General features: G+C 46.5%; 1 protein-coding gene across 3 annotated transcripts in view; it reads right to left on the bottom strand.

The window, feature by feature from the left end:
• THSD4 (thrombospondin type 1 domain containing 4) overlaps positions 1 to 19,406 on the bottom strand; it is a 594,279-nt gene extending 574,873 nt beyond the window's left edge. The window contains exon 1 of one of the 3 annotated variants that reach the window (XM_054688541.1): positions 19,350 to 19,406. The gene's annotated coding sequence lies outside the window, so the exon portion shown is untranslated. Of the gene's footprint in view, positions 1 to 14,751; positions 14,767 to 15,337; positions 15,392 to 19,349 lie in introns of those variants that run through there. The other 2 variants (XM_054688540.1, XM_054688544.1) reach the window with 2 other exon arrangements.
• Positions 19,407 to 19,640: the final 234 nt, after the last annotated feature.

Below are 19,640 nucleotides of genomic sequence, written 5' to 3'. Positions count from 1 at the left end.
TGTATCAAACTTTTTAACTGCTTCTTATTTATTTCATTATACTAGATTCCTAAAAATAAAATCACTAAGCTAAAAGTGTATAACTATTTAAGGTCCTTCATAAATAAGGTCCTCAGTTAGTGTATCAACCTGGTATCTTACCTGTAGTGGATGAAATAAACACATCTGCTAATAATAGTAATATTATAATCTGTCCTAATTTGATAGTTCGCAGAAACCTATCACTGAAACAAACCATCCCAGTATTTCAATAACTTACACAACAAAAAGATTTTGCTCAACTCATTGATGTGGTCAGCAGGGGCATTCTGCTCCACACAGTACCTCGGGTATCCAGGGCCCAGTATCTTTGCATCTGTGGTTTCACTGTTGTCTAGGAAATGAGGATCCTCAGCTGTTCCTTTTTTTTCCTACAACACCTTTGGCCATTTTTTTCTGTAGAAAATTTTCTCATGTTTTGAATTGCTTTTTAAGAAACTTGTCCTATATTAAGGAGACTAACCCCTATTTTGTCAACTTTGGGACTGTGCCCAGTTTGACTTTTGTCTTTTAACTTTATAATTTTTAGCTAAATAAGTATTTTTAATGTCTTTAATTCTATCAATTATTTCCTTTGTGATTTTCCTGATTCACATTTATCACAGAATCACAAAGCATAAAAAAGTGGGAGAGTCTAACCCAACTCCCTAATTTCATTATTTTGCAATCATGACTCATATCACAGAGGAATAAACTGATACTCCCTGAAATAAGATGACTGGTACAAGGTATCACAGTTAATTTGACGCAATGTTATATTAACATGACAGATTTGGCTAAATACTTCTCAAACATTAATTGATTCTCCAGACAACCCTATGAGGTAAGTGCTATTGCCATTTCCATCTTACAGAGGAGGAAACTGAGGCTGCAAGCACTGAAGCAAGATGCCTGAGATCACAGAGCTAAGCAGTGGAAGCACCATGATCTAAACCAAGCCTGTCTGATTGCTGGGGTCACAGAGTATTTTAGCACAGATTACTGCCTTGCAGCTTTCTGATGCATTGCCTCAAAGGGACATTTCCAGGAGAGCTACTTATGTTCACATTTACATGGTACACAATGCGCAGGCTGCAGCCTGGGCCCCGGACAAGGGAGATGCTGTGCGTGAGGTTTTGCTCTGCCCATTCACTCCAAAATCACTTTGGCCTTGAATCCAGGATATTTTCTCAGTGCCCCATGCATTTGCTGTCCAGACAAACCACGTCTCCATGTGCCTCATGGAGCATAAATCAGCATAAATCAGGCATTTACATGCTCCACCCTTGCTGCTTCTAAACATTAGGGGAACAGATTGGCTTTTTCCTGCTCAGTTCTTGGAGCTTCTGCATTGACACATGATTTATGTTATTATTTTGTTAAGAGATAGAAATCTAGTCAATGATTTGTAGCAATCACTGCTGTGCAATGTAGGCGGAACAGCTCAGTATAGTCTTACAGAAGGGAACAGAAATCTAGTGAATGAAATCTGCTTCCTTGACACAATCCTGTGATGGGCTGGTATTAGGTAGCTGAAGTCAGGGACCATAATCAAAAGATTATAATAATATGAGACATTAGAAGATTAGGATTATGTAAGACTATCATCTTATGAATTAGAAAATATTTTTAAGAAAACCAAGAGAAGCAAGTCAAGTCATCCAGAGGTCAAGGAGGACAAAGAAGGGCAACTAGGTATAGCAAGAACAAAACTGTTACCATATTCTTTTGCTTAAACTCCACCATCAATGACTGATGCCATACAAACCTGTTCTTTTCTTATCTCTTATGCCTGCCTGGTTGACTCGCTCTGTGACCCAAACCATGACTAGAAAAATAGCAACAGTGACACAGGCCCCACTAATGTGTTGTTTATTCTGGGTAAGGACTCTGACACTCTGACCTCTTGCATTATTATCTCACGCTGGGGTCTCAAAACCCATCTCAAGACTTACCCTCTCATTCAGACTGCTTTCCCCTGCACTTCTAGTTTTCCCTGCTGATGGTCCACCCAACATGAATAATAAAAGGACTGGATCACCAGCTCTCCTCCAAGCTCTCCACCCATCCTGCTTTCCTCCTTGAGTGGTGGTGACCATCCTTGTGGTGAACAAACTCAAAATCTAGCTGGGTTTCTGTGAGTCCCCCCTCCCCTCTGCCCTAGGTCAATCTTTTGTCAGCTTTTGATTCATTCTTTGTATTATCTCTCAAACTATTTCCTCTCCACTCCATCTTTCACTGGCCTCATCCAAATCATCATTCAGATGATCAGTTTGTGTTCCTCTGATTTCCTTATGCACCTTTGTCAAAAATCAGAGAAGCATATTTCTGGGTTCTTTACTCTGTTCCACTGATCCGGCCTATCCCTGCACCTATAGCACATCATCTTAATTACTGGAGCTGTGTAGGTCTCAAAATTCAGTAGATGGTTTCCTCCTGCTTTATTGTTCTTTTTCAAAATTGTTTTCAGAAGTCTGACTATATATCTTAGCATAGATTTCTTTGAGTTTACCCTGCTGGGAATTCATTCAACTTCTTAAATTTATAGGTATGTATTTTATCTTAAACTTGGGAAACATTCAGTCATTAGTTTAAAAAGTACTTTTTCCTATTCTCCTTCTTCTGTTCTGGGACTTCAAATACACAAATGTTAGACTTTTTGTTATATTCTGACAGGTCCCTAAGGTTCTGATCAGCCCCCTAGCCCCAATTCTATTTTCTGTCTGTTGTTCTCACTTGGTAATTTTTATTAATATATCTTCAAATCCACTGATTTTGCTCTGTTGTTTCCATTTTATTGTTTAACAAATCCAGTGAGATTTTTGTCTCAGTTACTATATTTTTCAGTTCTAAAATTTTCCATTTTGTTCTTCTTTAGATCTTCAATTTCTTTACCTAGACTTTCTAATATTTTCTCATTTGCTTCATGATTGTTCACCAAAGCATTTTTTATAATGGTTATTTTAAAATCTTTGTCAGTTCCAACATTCCTGACATCCCCAGGGACCTATTGTCTTTTCTCATTCAGTTTGAGATCTTCCTTCTTGGTGTGATGAGTGATTTTTATTTGAAACCTGGATCTTTTAGATAGTCTATGAGGCTCTAGATTTTTGCCTATGAGGTTCTAGATCTTATTTAAATCTTCCATTTAGCGACTTCCTCTGATACTGTTTCAGCAAAGGACAGGGGGCCCCACTTGATTGTGGGCGAGTAGTAGTAGAAGTTCAGATTCCCCATCTGATCTCCACTGACACCCAAGAGGGACGGGGGACTCTTCATTATTGCTGAACAGGAGTGGGAGCTCCAGCTCCTCAATAGGTCTCTACTGATATAGCTCTGGCTGGGAGGGATAGAAGCGCCTTATTACTGTGCCTTAGGTAGCCTCCATGGGCACCGCTGGTGTGCACAGTGTAGGGAGAGGAAGGGGAAGTGTGGCTTCATTACTGCTGGCTGGTGATAAGACTGACTTTCCATCAGGCCACCTCTGACCACTCCAATAGAGAAAGGCAGGACCTCTTCCTGCTGCTGGGGTCGGGGTGGGGGAGGGGAGTGAAAGAAATGGAGTCTCAGAAATGATCTAGTTTATCACCATTCATTTAAGACTGAAGAATTAGTGTCCTGAGAGAGAGTGAATTGTTGAAGGTTACATAGGAAGATGATGACAAAATCAGGACTTACGCCTTTGGCACCAAGACTGCTTGTCTATAAATCAAAGAGCTCCTAAAGCACAGGAAGCATGCCAGCCCTTCGCCCAACAAAATAATAATGAAAAATATCACCGACCAAAGGATAGTGGCTGCCTCCCTTCACATCCTGTCAGACCCTGGGCCAGAAAGCACACACGGCTCTGTGCCTTCATCCCCTAAACAACACAAGCACACGGCTACTCAAGATGAGCCCTCCATCCAACACACACAGCAAAAGCATGTTCCCAAGCCAAGAGCTACAATATCCCCGTCACCTCCGGGGCTGGTGGTCTTCCATCTGGAGAGGGTCCTAGCTTTCCTACCGCTGGAATCACTCAAACCGAGATACACCCAGGAGCTGCAAGACTCAGAGCAGCCAGCAGGCCAGGCGGCCCCTCCTGGCGGGAGAGCCGGGTCTGCAACCAGCTGGAGGCGCCTTCCTTGGACCTGGTGCCTCTCGTCTGGCCCCAGCCAGCCAGCAGCAGCACAGCACCGCTATTCTCCAGCAAGGGAAAGAAAGCTGGTCACCCAGAAGGGGAAACTGCTTTTTAACAGCCTTTGTTTTTGTTTCCATTTAAAAAGGTTAGTGACTTTACTGCATGTGGAAAGAACCAGGGCAACAGTTTCAAAGAGGCTCAGCATGCTTTGGAGTTGACCAAATATACTGAACTTTTGGGCGGAGAGGAAAGGGAAGAGAGAGAACAAAGTTTGTCCCACATTCACCATGTGCCAGCCATAAGCCTGGGTGCTCCTCCCATGCCTTCCCCTGGCTCTTATAGTAAAAAATTCAGCCAGAATCAAGTTCCAAACCTCTTGCCATAGGCACGCGCACAGCTGAGAGTCAGGTAGAGCTCTTGGGCTAAAGGATCACATGCAAAATGGTTTTGGGGTGTAGAGTTTGAAACATGAAAAAGAATGATATAACTGTGTTGATAATAAAGTCATCTGGTGCCTAAACTTTGAAATAATATGATTTGAAATTCTAAATGTGTTCAACTACTTCAAAAATTACAAACTATGTTGCAGTAATAGCCTGCATTAGTATCACCCAGGCTGATACAATCTTTGATAAAACTTGTGCATTAAGTTATACTCGTATGAACCCTGGACATTTTATGAGTGTTTTTCTTTGATTATCGGGATAGTTTAACATTCACTCTTACAATTTAAAACGACTTTGAAATATTATAGTCATCTCCACCAGGGGTGATTAAGCTCTAACCTTAGGGCCCAACCTGATCCACTGCCTGTTTTTGTCACAGTTTCAAACAATTGAACAAATAATTGAAAAACTCCTATTTTATGATGTGAAAATTACATGAAATCCAAATTACAGTGTCCGAAAATAAAATTTTACTGGCACACAGCCCTGCCACTCATTTATGTATTGTCTATGGCTGTTTTTGTGGCTGAAGCACAGTGTTGATGACCTGCAACAAAGGCCAGCCAGCCAGCGAAGCTGAAGTATTAAAACTCTGGCCTGTTACAAGAAAAGTTTGCCACCCCAATTTAGACGGTCCGTCAATGTGGCACCAGCGTGAAAACACACCGAGGTGACAATGACAACACCACCACAATCTTGGCTGTTGAGGAAGCCCAATAACCTCCAGGAGACAGCAAGTAGGTAGCTTATGAGCAAGCCCCTGAGCGAGGTTGGAGGGAGCACCGGCGACATGAGAGGAAAACTGCTTCCGGGGAAGTACCAAGCACTGCACACTCTTTATCCTTAGTCTACGGCGAGAAAACAGTCTGAATTATGATAGTCTGAATGCTGGGCGGTCTTCAAGTACACAGCCCTCCCATAAAATACAACAGACTTCTATTTCCTTTCTCCCTCCCTCTGCCGCCACACTGTCTCTCCCTACTGGGGTGTAGCCCCCTCCTCAAGTCTTTCTGCATTCTCACCAAGGCACATGGTAGGCCCTTGGTTTCCTTGTGGGAGCACTGTAGGTAGGCTGTCTCCTCCAACTCCTACGGCAAGCACAATGATTGTTAGAAACAAGGAAACCAAAGCTTAAAGAAGTTAAGTTGTCCAAAGTCACACATGCAGTAAGTGGCAAAGTCAGACAGAAACTTAGGCCCTTTCCAAAGCAGGGTGCTGCTGCCTGACACAGGAGTCCAGAAACACGGGGTGCACAGTGAATGAATGCACAGACGTGCCGATATAGCTTCATTAAAGCAGGGGGTGGGGTGGTAACTGCTTGGTGCTAGAGCACTTGGCTGCAGAACCACTAGGCATATTAGCACAATCTACAAGTTACCAAGACCTTACACTTCACTATGCTTGGTGACAGCGGCAGTCTCCAGAGGCCACATATTGTGTGATTCCATTTATATGTCAACACTGACATCATTTCCCTATTTAGAACTCAGAAAGTCCTCGCTTCACGGCGCCTCTGACAACCCTCGCTAGGAATGAGGTTTTGGGTCCCTCTGACCTGAGTCTGAGGAAGGAACAGTAACTAGTGAGGAGAGAGAAGGGGAGGCAGAAACAAACACCATTCTGTTTCTCCTGAGCTCACCTGGGCCGCCCAGGTGCATTTTCTCTGAAGAACCCTGAGCAGCTTGTAGAGTTATTAGAAATATCCCTGCTTTTGACTTGGTCATTAGATGGGCTCAGAATGGGATTTTCCAAACAGAATGTGAGATCTGGGAAAAGAAACAAAACAAATTGAACTTCCATGTTGGCAATTTGAATTTTCTCATTAGGAAAAAATGATAGAAACAACCCTAGATGGTTAACAGAGGGTGGGGAATGAAACCAGGATGGAGCAAAATGGTAGAAATTACCATTCTGCATAAAAATTGGGAACCTGAGGCCTCCCCGGTGGCGCAGCGGTTAAGTGCTGGGCTGTGAAGCTGCCCACAACCTCTGCAGCGCTGGTTTGATCCCCGGCCACCTGCGAGGGTCCCACATGGCGCGCAGACCTCTCCTGCCGCCCGCTGCTCCCCTCAGCAGTGTACTTCATTGATCTGCCTGTTCTGTTCCCCGCTCTGACTCTGGTGAATTCTCTCACCCTCCCGCGCTTCTGACTGTACCCAGTGCTTGTATAAATAAATAAATGAATCTTAAAAAAAAAAAAAAATTGGGAACCCTGTGAGGTCACACAAAATCATACTGTGAAAGAAAACCAAACATGCACGTGCCTAAATTAAAATATAGGAAAATATTGAGGAGAAATAAAACAATAAAAGCAGTCCATATATTACAAGGGGAGGTAGTATGCATGGGAAGGTAGGGAGAGAGGAAAAGGAGGAAGGAGGAGAGGAGGGAGAGAGGGATGGTGTGTATGTACAGTAAAACTCAGGTTAAAAAATAATGTGGTTGTGGGATTATAAATTAGTCTTTCAGAAGGTCAGTTTGACGATATGTATCAAATACCATGAATATTTACCTCTTTTGTCTCAGAAACATCACTATGCATTAATAGAAGTACCAAAAAGTACACAGAAGCAGTTTTATTTATTTAAAAAAATTGAAAAACTGTAAAAAAAAAAACATGTCCAAAAATAGGGGACTGATTAAGCAAATATTAATATTTTTTAAAAATACTCTACAGGTGTTTTAAAAAATCATGTTTGGAAGGATACTGAATATTAGCACATAGGGAAAATGTTTATGATGTATTCTTAAATGAGAAAAGTAGTGAACAAAACAATATATTTCCATGATATAAGAAGTATGTGATTTTATGCATAAGAGAGAGGGAGAGAGAGAGGTAAGAAAAATACACAGGAAAATATTAAAAATGGTCATCATTGGTTGGAGAATTATGGATGATTTTTATTTTTCTTCTTTGTGTTCTGTATTTGCTAAAATTTCTATAATAAATATGCCTTTGTAATCAGAAAAAATAAAGTGCTACATCTAGAAACAAAAAAGCAAATCGGCAACATCTCTTCAGTATGCAGACTGGACATGGGGTCCATCAGGGTTCAAGGCAACACAGCAGCAGGTGCAGAGGCTAAAATGTCTACACCACATCCACACTGGGTAGACCATGGCAAAGACCCCAAAATCCTCTAGCCCATTTCTCCCCAGCAGGCATCCACTGTATCTATGCTGCCTCTGCCTCGGCAGGACATATCCCAACAGGCTTTGACTATGGGGTGAGCCCAGGACAGCACAATGAGGTGTTTGTGGGAACAGGTGACCCCCTACTGTCTCCCCTCCCCACCCAGGCAGAAGAACCCGCTCCACCTGCCTCCACTGCTACAACTCTTTCACATCTGCCCACAGGAAAAAGCAGCACCCCTTTGTGCAGCATCTACTTTGCGATTCAACTCCACCCTTTCTCTTAGCAAAATAAAGTCAGCCTTACTTTATTTTAAAAGCAGCCTACACAGTGATAAAAAGGAATGAAGTACCGATACATGCTTCAACAAGGATGAACCAGAAACATTATTTTCTAGTGAAAGAAGCCAACCGCAAAATACTACATCTTGTAGGATTCCTTTTACATGAAATGTCCAGAATAGGAAAATCCACAGACAGAACGGAGATAAGTGGGTTCCAGGGGCTGCAGGAGGGAGGAGTGGGTGTGACCACTAATGAGTAGAGTTTCTTTTTAAGGTGATGAAAATGTTCTGGAATTAGATATTGGTAATGATTGCACAATTTTGTGAATAAACTAAAAACTATGGAATTATACACTTTAAAATGGTGAATTTTATGATATGTGAAAAATTATATCTTAATTTTTAAAAAATTTTAGTGGGTTAGAATTCTACTTTTTAGTGAGTATAGTTAAGGCACTTTGCCTACGTATTAGGCCCCAGAACACTTACTTTGGAATCAGGTGACTTAGAACTCAAGCATCACTCTAACATTGACTTGCTGTATAAGCCCGAGAAAGTTTCTTAACCTCTCTGAGCGTAGGCTTTCCAAGCTGTAGAACAGGAATGACAATGTCCAGTCACAAGGGAGGATTAAATAAGTGCATGCAGGTCCACTTATTATGTATTTCTTGACCTAGGCAGAGTTCCCAATATCCACTCAAACCTCTTTCTTCCTGAGCTGACAAGGAGACCCTTGAAATTCAAGCAGAAGGAAATTCTGGACCTGGACTAAAACATCACTAAAGCCAACCAGGCCCCAGTATACCTGTCTGGAAAAGACACTGGAGCAGGAGAGGCTAGAAGGTCAGGGCACACTCTTTGGAGAGACTTGAAAATTTGAAGACACAGCTTCACCCCCAGGATGCATCTTTTAACCAGCAAGAAACTCCCCACACAGTGCCAAAGAGTCCCATGTCCACTGTCAGTCTGACCCTCCTCTCAGACAAGTGTTACTATTATCAACCTCCATCAAGGATGAGGCACTGGGTGCTCAGAGAGACCAAAAAAGGTGACAGAGCCAGAGTTTGTCCCTCTGCCTCCAGGCTCCTCGTTTTGCTCCCAAGGGGGTGTCTTCTCTGCCCCAGCCACTTGGCTCTGGCCGCCAGGAAGCAGCCAGGCTGGCAACGTGCAGAGCTGGTGCGGAAGTGGCTGTTCGGCAGAAGAAGGGCTCAGACGTCAGTGCAGCGGCCACCAGGTCTGGTCTCTGGGCCTGGCAGCCAGGAGCAAGGGGTGGGTGGGTACTGCAATCCAAAGGGCAACAAGAGGTCAGGGAGCCTGGAGCAGAGGGAGGGACAAGTGGAGGCCAGAATTCAAAGCATGTGAGGGTCAGGGGTCAAACAAGGGAGATCAAAGAGTACCTTGTCAGATTCCCCACAGCCAGTCTCAGCAGTCTGGGAAAGAAGCTGTTTTGAGCCTTCCAGAGAAGAATTGGCCTCCAGATTTAACAGAATAGGTAAGGGGAAAAATGATCACTAGCCGTTCATGTGGCACAGAAATGTGACCACTAAGATGCATGTAGCCCTTCTACGTGCCGGAGATGGATTATTTCCTTCTTGTGAATCTCACCTGTTACCCCCATTTTACAGACTGGAAAACTACAGTACAGAGGTTTAAGCCACGGCTTGAACTGAGGGAGCTGGCCCCAGAAGGCATCAGGGTGCTGCTGCCAGGGAAAGGAGAGGGCGCTGAGAGATGGTGTGTGGCCAGAGCCAGCCTCTCCTTTGTCTTCCTTGACATGGCAGTGGGCAGGCAGCCGGCAGGCAGCGGGCAGGGCACTACCCTGCGCCTCAGCAGGAAAAGTCTGGCAACCACATATTTGGAACTTGCTGGTACAATCAGAAGGTTTCCAAGAAGGAAGCAGGTAGAGTAGCCTCTCAGCAGCCTGCGTATCCATTTCCATCAGAAATTAATCTTTACTCGGGCCTCCCTGGTGGCACAATGAGTTAAGACGCAACCTATGAAGCTGTCTGCAGCATGAGTTCGATCCCCTGGCCGGCCAGGGAGCAAGCCACATGGCACAGCAGACCTCTCCTGTCTTGCCCGCTGCTCCCCTCAGCAGTGTATTTCAGTCAGTCTGCCTGTTCTGCTCCCCACTGTCTCTGGTGAATCCTCTTACCCCCACACCTCTAGCCTGTACCCCAATTCTTGTATGCATAAATAAATAAATCTTAAAAAAAAAAAAAAGAAATTAATCTCTTCTCTTTTGACTGAGTCACCAAGAAAAATGGTGAAGTCAAAGACCTGGCTTGTCGCCCCACCCCCGCCCCCGTGGTAGTCATGTGGCTGCATCCCAGCCATAAATCAAAGGCCATGCTCCCCTTTCATCGGATGCCTGCAGATAATTCCCTTGCGATTTCCCTGCTGGGGCTCAGAGGGCCATGGCCTAAAGGGTTAACATCTCATTTCCTCTTCTCTTTCAAGCCTTAATCCTCATCCTGAGCTGGGTGCATTCCAAGCCCACCTGGAGCAGGTCACAACGAGCCCCACAGCCAAAGCCCACGACTGGCCCTTCATTTCCCCTGGCAGGAGATTAGATGGGGCGCCCATTAATCACTCATTACTTGGGTCCCCGCTGCTGGCCAGCCCTGGCAGCGGGCCAGCTGGCTGGGCGGGTGGGGCAAATCGGCCCACTGCCCAGCCCAGACCATGGTTGCCCAGTGCCACCCTTCTGGGACAAGACATCAAGGCACAAGGCTATATTTTGTCATCCTCTGGACCACACCCAGGAGGAGGGGGCTATGGGACAACACTGCCTGGGGACGCACCTCTGAGCAGACGAGCAGATGTGTGCCCTGACCTTCAGTTAAAAGTATTTAGGTATAAAGAAAAGAGATAAGCAGAGAGAAGCTTATCCAGGACAACTAATCATCAATAAAGAAAACTGTTGCCTGTCTGCTTCTTAGGTTCTTCTTGGAGGAATCTGAAGACAAACGGGGGAGTGGAGATAGGAGAGGCTGTAGAATGGGCGATTTAGTAGTAGTAGAGGAGGAGGAGGAGTAGTGATGGTGGTGGTGGTGCATGGCTGGGGGTGTTCCTTTGGTATGAAGCTAAGGCTGCAACTATTCACCCTTCAGGCACAACGCCCCTGGACCTGGGGGTTCTGACATATATTTTTTTCTATAGCACATGTTGAGAAGCAAATGTCAAGCTACCCACTGCCTGGGTACAGAGCAGTTAGGGAAAATGGGTGAGACCTGATACTAAGCACCTTTGGGCCAGCCTTTGCATAAAGCTATGGGTATCTTCACAGTGGTTCCCATATCAGCCCTCCGGACTTGGTCATCCCCTTGTTACAAGTGGGGAAACCAAGGTTGGGTGTGAAAAGGGGGCACAATAAAAGTTGATTGAATGAACGAGCTGTCAATGACCAGACCCCACTCTGAGAAAAGAGGCTCAACTCAGCATGCTTGAAAGGAGCTAACATGGCCTGTTCACCCCTATTTGGAGAATCTCAACCCATTTCTTACTCCAGCAACTTGGAGCTCCAGGACCATCATTTCCTTCTTCCTCAGCACTTGCTCAGGCCAGGAAAGAACTTCACAGGGAGCCTGATGGGGACTGGACTTACATACCTTTGGGGCGGGGCAGTAAACATGTTTTCAGGACTGAACTGAAGACACCTTTGACTAAAAGAGGGCTCTCTGCCTGGCCTGGGCCACTATGCTCCATGGCTCACTCCTTACAGTCAAGGTCAAGGCCTGTCATAGAGGGACATGCTACCTGGTATAAAGTGGCTTATTCACTCACCACCTGTCATTAGAACTTCATGGAAAGGTACCTTAGGGCAGTGATCTTCAATTCTGGCAGACAGAAAAATCAGTTGAAACAACCTTAAAAATACCAATTCCCAGACCCTTACCTCCACCCTGGAGTATGTGTGTGTGTGATATGGGAAATAATGATATAGTGGGGAAAGCCTCAGACTTAGAGAGCTCAATTCTCAGATTTAGTTCAAAACCTGAACTGCTGACCTCAGGCAAGTAAGAAGTTTTCTCATAAAACGTGGTTGATAATGTCCGGGGCACAGGCTGCTGGGGGATTTAAGCACCCAGCACAGCACTCACCAGTGCTCGAACAGTGTGACCAGAATGAGCTTACCGGGTCAACAAGACCTGGACGCAGAAGTCAGTTTTGCTGGGTTGTGGAAGAAGACAGAAAAGTAGACCCAGGGATGGGGAGTCAGGGGATGGAACTTCAGCACACAGGCCAGACAGTGGAGGAGTGAAGAGGGCGGATCCTTAGGGGAAGGAGGCAGCAAAGGAGCCTAAAGCCAGAGCCTCCCAATGACGCCTACCTATAAGCTCCAAGCTGTGTCATACTAGCTCTCCTAGCATAGCATTTTCTAATCCATCCTTTTCCCAGAGAAAACATGCAATAAGTTCATGGAAACCTGTATATGTGCACATATGTAAATAAATATCACAATTCTGCACACACGGAAAGACAAACTAGGGAAAAGTGGGCTGGGAGGTCAAATGCAGTCACATCAGGTTTGCTAGAGCTGATAAGGTGCTGCAGGCACTGTGCTGGCCTCCTGGGAGGGACCCAGGGAGCCAAGCAGCTGCTCTGAAGTCACTTCAGGGAGTTTGGGGCGATGAGGCTCACCCACAAGGACATGTCCAGGCTGAACATGGTGTGCAAAGAATGCGGGGGAGCACATGAGATGGGTTCAGGGAAGAGGTGTGTATGCAACAAGGGCTGGGATCACTTCCTGGCAAAATTTAAATTAGTAGAAGCAGAAAGCTGAATCTCTGAGCTGTGGCAGGGAGCATACCAGACTACAAGAAAGAGACTGTAAGTGGGTGAGTGGAGCGAAGGGCTCAGACAGGGAACAGGTAGGGTGCTCTTGGATCAATAGGTAGAATAAGTAGACTCGAATGAAGACCACTTTAAATTCCCAGCGAAAGAATGACCTTGATTCAACACGTCCATAATCAATCTCATCTCTAGGTTTTTGTTCAAGCTCTTCCCTCTGCCCGGCCTGCCGACCCTTCTCCCAGCCTTTCCCTTTTCTTCAAACTTCTCCTCATACGTCAAAATCCAGCTTTAACTTTCCCAGTCCCTCACATGTGTTCCCTTGATGGCTTGCACACCCCCAATATTTTGCAATGTTTTGCAGTTATTTCTGTACATCTTTCTTCCCAAGGTGGCTATTTATCATGTGCTAGTCTGTCAATAAATGGAGGTCAAGGATATAGTCTTGTTCTTAATATAAGTCCCGGTTCAGAGGAACAATTCCTGACACATAGCAGATGGTTAAAAACATCTATTGGAGAAAAAGTAAATAGAAGTGAATAATGCGGAGCCATTGTGAGTTCTGAGAGGACTGATGTAGTAAAATCAGAATTTTAGGAATATTAATCTGTCAGCATAAAAGAGGATGGATTAAAATGAAGAAAGTGACTCATGGCTGGGAGTCAAGAGGGGAGATCGTTATTGTAATTTGGACACAGTTTAAGGTGGGGACAGAGGGAATGGAGATAGAGAAATAATTTCCTGAGATATCACAAAAGAATGTGGAAAGGGCTTGGTAATGAATGACCTTTAAATATGGGGGGTGGGATGCAGAAGCAGGGGCACACAGATATTGAAACTCACTACCAACTGGGGGAAACATGGTGCCGTGGAGAGAAATATGGGGGACAGAGAAGAAGAGAGGCAATACCCAGCCTCCTTCCAGGATAATTATTAGAAATCACAAGCATGTCTAGGTTAAAAAAAAAAAAAAAAAGTCCAACCCTGACCTCACTCCCTAACTCTGGGCTACATTTTATTTTATTCATGTCGTGTCCTCCTAGCACGCTGGAAACATTTCTTCAAGGGAGACCCAAATGAAAATAAGACCCATCAGGTGCCCTAGTCAGTGCTGGGCATGGAGACTCCATGAACTGGATTGACTGACCAGACCGCTCCACAAGGGCAGGGGCAGACTCCTGAGCACCCTCAGTCTTCAAAGGCGGAGACCTTTGGGAAATCCCTACTCTAACCCTGCAGGGGTTTACAGGAAAGTCCCAGGACTCCCATCTGCTTCCTCACATTAATTCCAGGATTCTAAGATTTTGTTTTCTAAAGGAATTCAACTATGGTGCCAACAACAATCTATAGGGATTGACTAGGACTGTATTTAAATCATGTTTTTAAAATGTTTCCTTCTTTGCAAGGACTCAGTAAGATCCTACTAAGCCCAACTACATTATCACCTTTATCACTGAGCAGGATGACATGTGCAGGTTTTAGGAGCTGTGTGATCTTCGAAGTTTCAATCTTTAGACCGTTCTGGTTGCCTTAGGGTGAGAAATGACAGTTGGACAAGATGATTCCTTAGACCTCTATGGTCTCTATTTCTTATTCCAAATTCCATGGTCACTTGGGCAAAGATCTAAGGTGTCAGATGCACTATCTGGAAGTGGATGCTGCACATCAGGGCGAAGGTCGCAAAAGAGACTGAAGAGCCAGCCCCAGGTATGCACATTTAGTAGGCAGTAATGGCTGCTGGGGGACACAGGGCTGAGCGTGGACTGCTTCCACCCACAAATTCCAGATGTTAAGTGAGCCTGAGAACACCCTGAAAGCCCCCTCCCGAGTTAGGACTGTTGTTATTTCAAAGAAAAAAAATTAACTTCCTGATAGCTAATGCTCCAAGGTGAGCTCGTTCCATAAAAGCTAATTCTACAAGCGCGCCAAGGAACCGCAGGTACTTGGGCAGTACTTGAGCAGTGTTTGGAGTTGGCGGAAACAGCCCATCCACTCCCGATCCCAGAGGCGTTGGGTTGCAAAGGCTTAACACACTCCTGGCTTTGAGGCTTTCTAGCAAACCGCGTGGCCGAAGCCCCGAGTGGGGGGAAACTCTTCGCGCGGACCGAGACTCGACCAACTTCTGGGCTGGAGCAGAAAGGAAGCGAGGCTGGGTTGGGGGCGCACGGGCTGGGTGTGCCCCGACCCAGAAAGCGCGGGGACCCCGGCTCGGGAAATGCCAAGGTCGACTGTCCCTGGAGCCTCAGCGTTGGAGGGTGAGGAGGTGAGCGCTGGCGCGGGGACAGAGCAAATCCCCCAGGAGGGGCAGAGAAGGAGAGGCGGGGCAGCCGTCGGCACAAGCCAGACGCACGCTGGCTCCTCCGAGTCCGGTGTGCGCGCAGCGGGGGGCACCCCGGACACACCCACTGCACCCTGCGCCCGCGCCAGCCCGCCGCGCGGTCCCGAGGGACCCGAAGGGAGGCCGGCTGCCCGGCCAGGTCGGGGCCGCGCGGGCGGGGCGCGGGGGGCGCAGGGCACGCGGCGCGGGCGGCTCTGCTCACCTGGCGGTCCCGTCCCGGAGCGACCGGCGGCCACCTCGCCTCGCCCCGCGTGGTTCCCAGCGCCGGGCAGCCCCGAGCCCGCCGCGCCCCGCGCCCACCCGGCACGGGCTCCCGCTGCGCCCGGATTCCGCGTCGGGCTGCGCGGGCTGCCAGCGGCCAGGGCGCGCGCGTAGAGTTCTGGCTCGGAGTTTGCGATCTGCAGAGCCGGGATCCGCGCTCCCTGCGTCCCTCCGCCCTCCCCGGCTCGGGGCCTCCTGCTGTCATCGGGGGCCGCCCCGGCCGCCCCCTGGCGGCAGACTCGGGAAGCACCAGGCCCCCAATTCACCCCCAAGAACGCGTTGGTCCCTTTACAACCAGGGGCGAGACTGATCCCTGTGTACTTGAGGGGACACCATTCCAAAGAGGGGAGGACAGTCGGAAGCGAGGCAGCAGGGGCGAGAGGATGGCGACAGTGGAAGGAAGAGAGGTCTGGGCTGTCCAGGGCAGTCCTAATGAGAGGAAAAGGGGTGAGCCAGGAGGTGGAAGGCCCAGAAGTCCAGGTGAATCTTATCCTGAGGTTTGTGGAGCCACTGACGCCCTGAAGCACAGGAGGGACACGGGCAGCCTTGTATTTCAAACGACATTCTGGCAGGAACGGGATGGGGCTGAAACGGATGCCCAGATCAGGTAAGGGAACTTTGGCTGCAAACCAGAGGGGAGAAGGCAGTTACTTTCAGGATGAGGAAGGAGGAGCCTTGTCTGCAGGACACACACAGTCGCACTCACATACTCACACAAGGAAAACGAGGCTCCTTTCACAGGAGAGAGGAAGGGACCAGAGTCCTCCAAATTCTAACTAGGATTAGGCAAAACCAGGAGGAGATAAAACAGGCTCCGACCACCGGTGCATTTCAGCATTGCATCTGGTCTTATTTGTGGTAATACTGTTTTGGAAGAGAACAGCCTGCTGCAAATAGCATTTAAAATCAAACTTTGGTCTGTATGGTCAAGTCCTTTCTTGTACTCATTGGGAAATTGTTACAGGGCAGAGAGAGGGATAGCCCAAACCCTGCAAACCCCGCAAACCCATTAGTTGCACAGTTAATGGCAAGAAAATCACTAGAACCCAGTTTCTTGACTCTTAAAACAGTGCTACATTCTTGAAATTTAAACAGAAGGTGTTTAGAGCTAATGAGGGAGGGAATGGGGTACCTGCTCTCCCAGGAGGGGGTGGGAGTGACCTTCAACAGGGAGAGAGGCCTTTCAGACACAGGGCGTGTTCCTGAACGTGAGTCAGTCCTGTGTTTCTGCCTCCCAAGCCCGCCTCCAGCGGTTGTTTTGAAAGTGCAGGTGCAGGAGTGGGACAGTGAAGGTGGCAGTCAAGTACAGGCTCCTGCCCCAGAGCCAGGCTGAGCCAGGGAGGGGTGCAGTGTGTGGGAGCAGGAAGGAGCTAGCCCCAGGAACAAAAAAAAAAAAAAAAAATGAACAAAAGAGAGTGGCAACTCTGGAGATGAACCCAAGAGAGAGAACCAACTTTGAGTCTGACGACTGGCCCGGAACCTGGCAGAGCCAGTTCTGACTGATTCAAGCTGGTTCAAATGGATGAAATAATTCCATCCTTGATCAAACAGACTGTGATAGGAGGCACCTGGTGTGAGTGGGATAAAGTTAATTCTCAGTGATTTGCGTCCCACGGGTCCAGATGAAGTGGCTCTGACAGCTCTAGTAAATTCTAACCGGTTTAAGCCATTTAAAATGATAGGAAAATGACACAACATTGGATTGTACTTAGTGCCACTGAATTGGACACCACAAAATGGATAACATGGCAAATTTTATATAATGTATATTTTACCACAGTTTTTTTTTTTTTGAGAAAGCAAAACTAATAAAATTGGATTGCTGTCCAAATTGGATTGATTTGTTCATTCATTTAAAGACATGTACTGAGGGCTGAGGAGGGTCAGTGAGTGTCCTGGGAGATGAAAGGAAGGTGGCTTTCCATCCAAAAGCAGCTCAGTGTGGTGAAGACGGTGTGAGGCAGTGAACATCACCCTAATAGGGTGTGATTGGGATATGAAGACATATGTAAGGGCCCTTGGAAGGGGAGCATAATTCTGAAAGTTCTGAATTTTAACACTTGAGGGAAGTCCATCAGGCAGGGCATGATCTGAACGGGGCATAGAAGCAAAGGAGATGGAGTCTTTCTAAACTACAGACTTATTGACAAGTTGGAAAATGTTATCTCCTGCTTGTCTTCCTGTAATGTTAACATCTTATGAAATGAAAGTACAATTATTATTGACCAAACTCGATTCATCTGGCCTAGTGTGGCTCTTCAGAACTGAGTTCGATCCATGTCTACCTTGGTCAAATTGCTTATTTTAGAATGTTATTGCTGTTTAATAGCAAGACTATCCTGTGAAATCTGTGGGGTTTTTAAAAAAAGATTTATTTTTATTTATTTATGCATATAAGATCTGGGATACAGGCCAGAGGTGCAGGGAATGAGAGGATTCACTAGAGACAGAGTGGGGAGCAGAACAGGTGTATCTACTGAAACATGTTGCTGAGGGGAGCAGCAGTTGAGACAGGAGAGGTCTGCTGCACCATGTGGGTAGCTCCCTGGCTGGGCATCAAATTCATGCTCCAGTGGCTGGTGATAGCTTGATAGTGCTGAGACTTTAAGCCCTGTACCACCAGGGAGGCCCAAATTGGCATTATTTTAAACAGAGATGTTTACAAGATGTCTTGGCAACAGTGAATATTAATATGCAAAACCAGCAAATTTTTGCTCCTTTGACTCCTCTTATAATTCTACTTTGATCCAAGTGAGTATGCACAAATGAATCAAAATGGCAGGATTTCGTCCTAATGTGTGAGTGAGCTGCCAGCTCTCACCAAAGGGCAAAGAAGAGCAGGTGGTTCAGCCCACAGTCAGATGCCACCCTGAGATCATCCAGCCCAGGCATCTCCATGGTGGGTCCATGTCACCTTCTTCTTTTAATGATATTATAACAGAAATTTATTTACCAAACAACCTCATTATGAAGGCTTTGAAGTATTTTAAAAAAGATGAACTCTTGTGACAGCATGGATGGAACTAGAGGGGATTATACAAAGAAAAGCCAGAAGGAAAAAGACAAATACTGGATGGTGTCACTTATAGGTGGAACATAGAGAAACATAACAGAGTCAGACCCAAAGTTTCTCGACGCAGCATCTGGGAGAGTGGGCTGTTGTTTGTTACCCTCTTGCATACTTGCAGTGACAAGGTGCTCACATAAAAAAACCCGCACTGTTGTTGGAAGTTCTGTTAGAAAGATGCTTTTCACTTTAATGAGACCTTCCCCTGGACAACTCCTCATTGGCCCTAGAGACAGCCCCTGAAATGACAGGCAACAAAAACAGGCCCTCTGCCTCGCATCAGCTCTGTATATGCAGGACATTCCTAGTTTACACCTCCTGTCCTGCTAGAATTACAGTTAACAACGGCCCCTTCACTCCATTGCCCCAGGGGGAATGATAAATGATCATCCTGCAGATTCCACTCCTGCACCCACACTAAGTCTGCCCCCTGCCTGGGGCCACATCTTCCATGTTTGGCCCTTCTCCTGGGGGCCCCAGAAGGAGCACAGTGTCAGCGCATGGAGAGGGATCCCACATGTGTGAGGACAAAGGGCATACTGGTGAATGCCACTGTGGCCTGTGGAGCTGAAGGGAGAGCAAAATGTGAGCAGGGTTGCAAGAAGGAACTCAGGACAACATTTGTGGGGAAAACGTTTCATTAAACAGCTTTGTCACTTCACTAATAAGCGCCAAGATAGACCAAGGCAGGAAAGCTAATTTGGCTGTTCCCACATTTACTTGACTTTGAAGCCTTTTACAAGCAGAGCATTTCTTGGGGCTAGAGTTCCAAAATCTACACTGTGAAGAACACTGTTCTACCCTCTTGACAGACACTGGCGTTGTCATGCTAAGGGCTTTCAGGGGTTGTGCCCCAGCAGGGAAGGGAACCCTTTATTGTACTTACTTGTCAGCCTCGGCAAGTAGAAGGAACACCAGGTATGCAAACCCCTCATTTCAGGCTCCAATGAGGTACCAGGACCCATCACTTGGTTCAGAACTCTCTTCATTCTCTGGTTTGTAAACTTGTGTAGACAATAAAGTCAAGGGCAGACTGGTGCCCAGCGAATAACAAGAAAATAAAGGAAGCAGGATAAAATAAAACAAGCAAACGAGCACAGCCCTTCCCTAGCTGGGCAACCCGATGCTGTTGTTTTCTGGTTCCTCAGGACCTGGAGGTGAGTGTTCGGAAGCCTCC

The sequence above is a fragment of the Talpa occidentalis genome, unplaced genomic scaffold (assembly GCF_014898055.3).
Source record: "Talpa occidentalis isolate TD23 unplaced genomic scaffold, MPIMG_talOcc4v2.1 talOcc4.11, whole genome shotgun sequence".
NCBI lineage: Eukaryota > Metazoa > Chordata > Mammalia > Eulipotyphla > Talpidae > Talpa > Talpa occidentalis.
The sequence above is the reverse complement of the archived record's forward strand: the minus strand, read 5'-3'. Positions and strand labels throughout refer to the sequence as shown.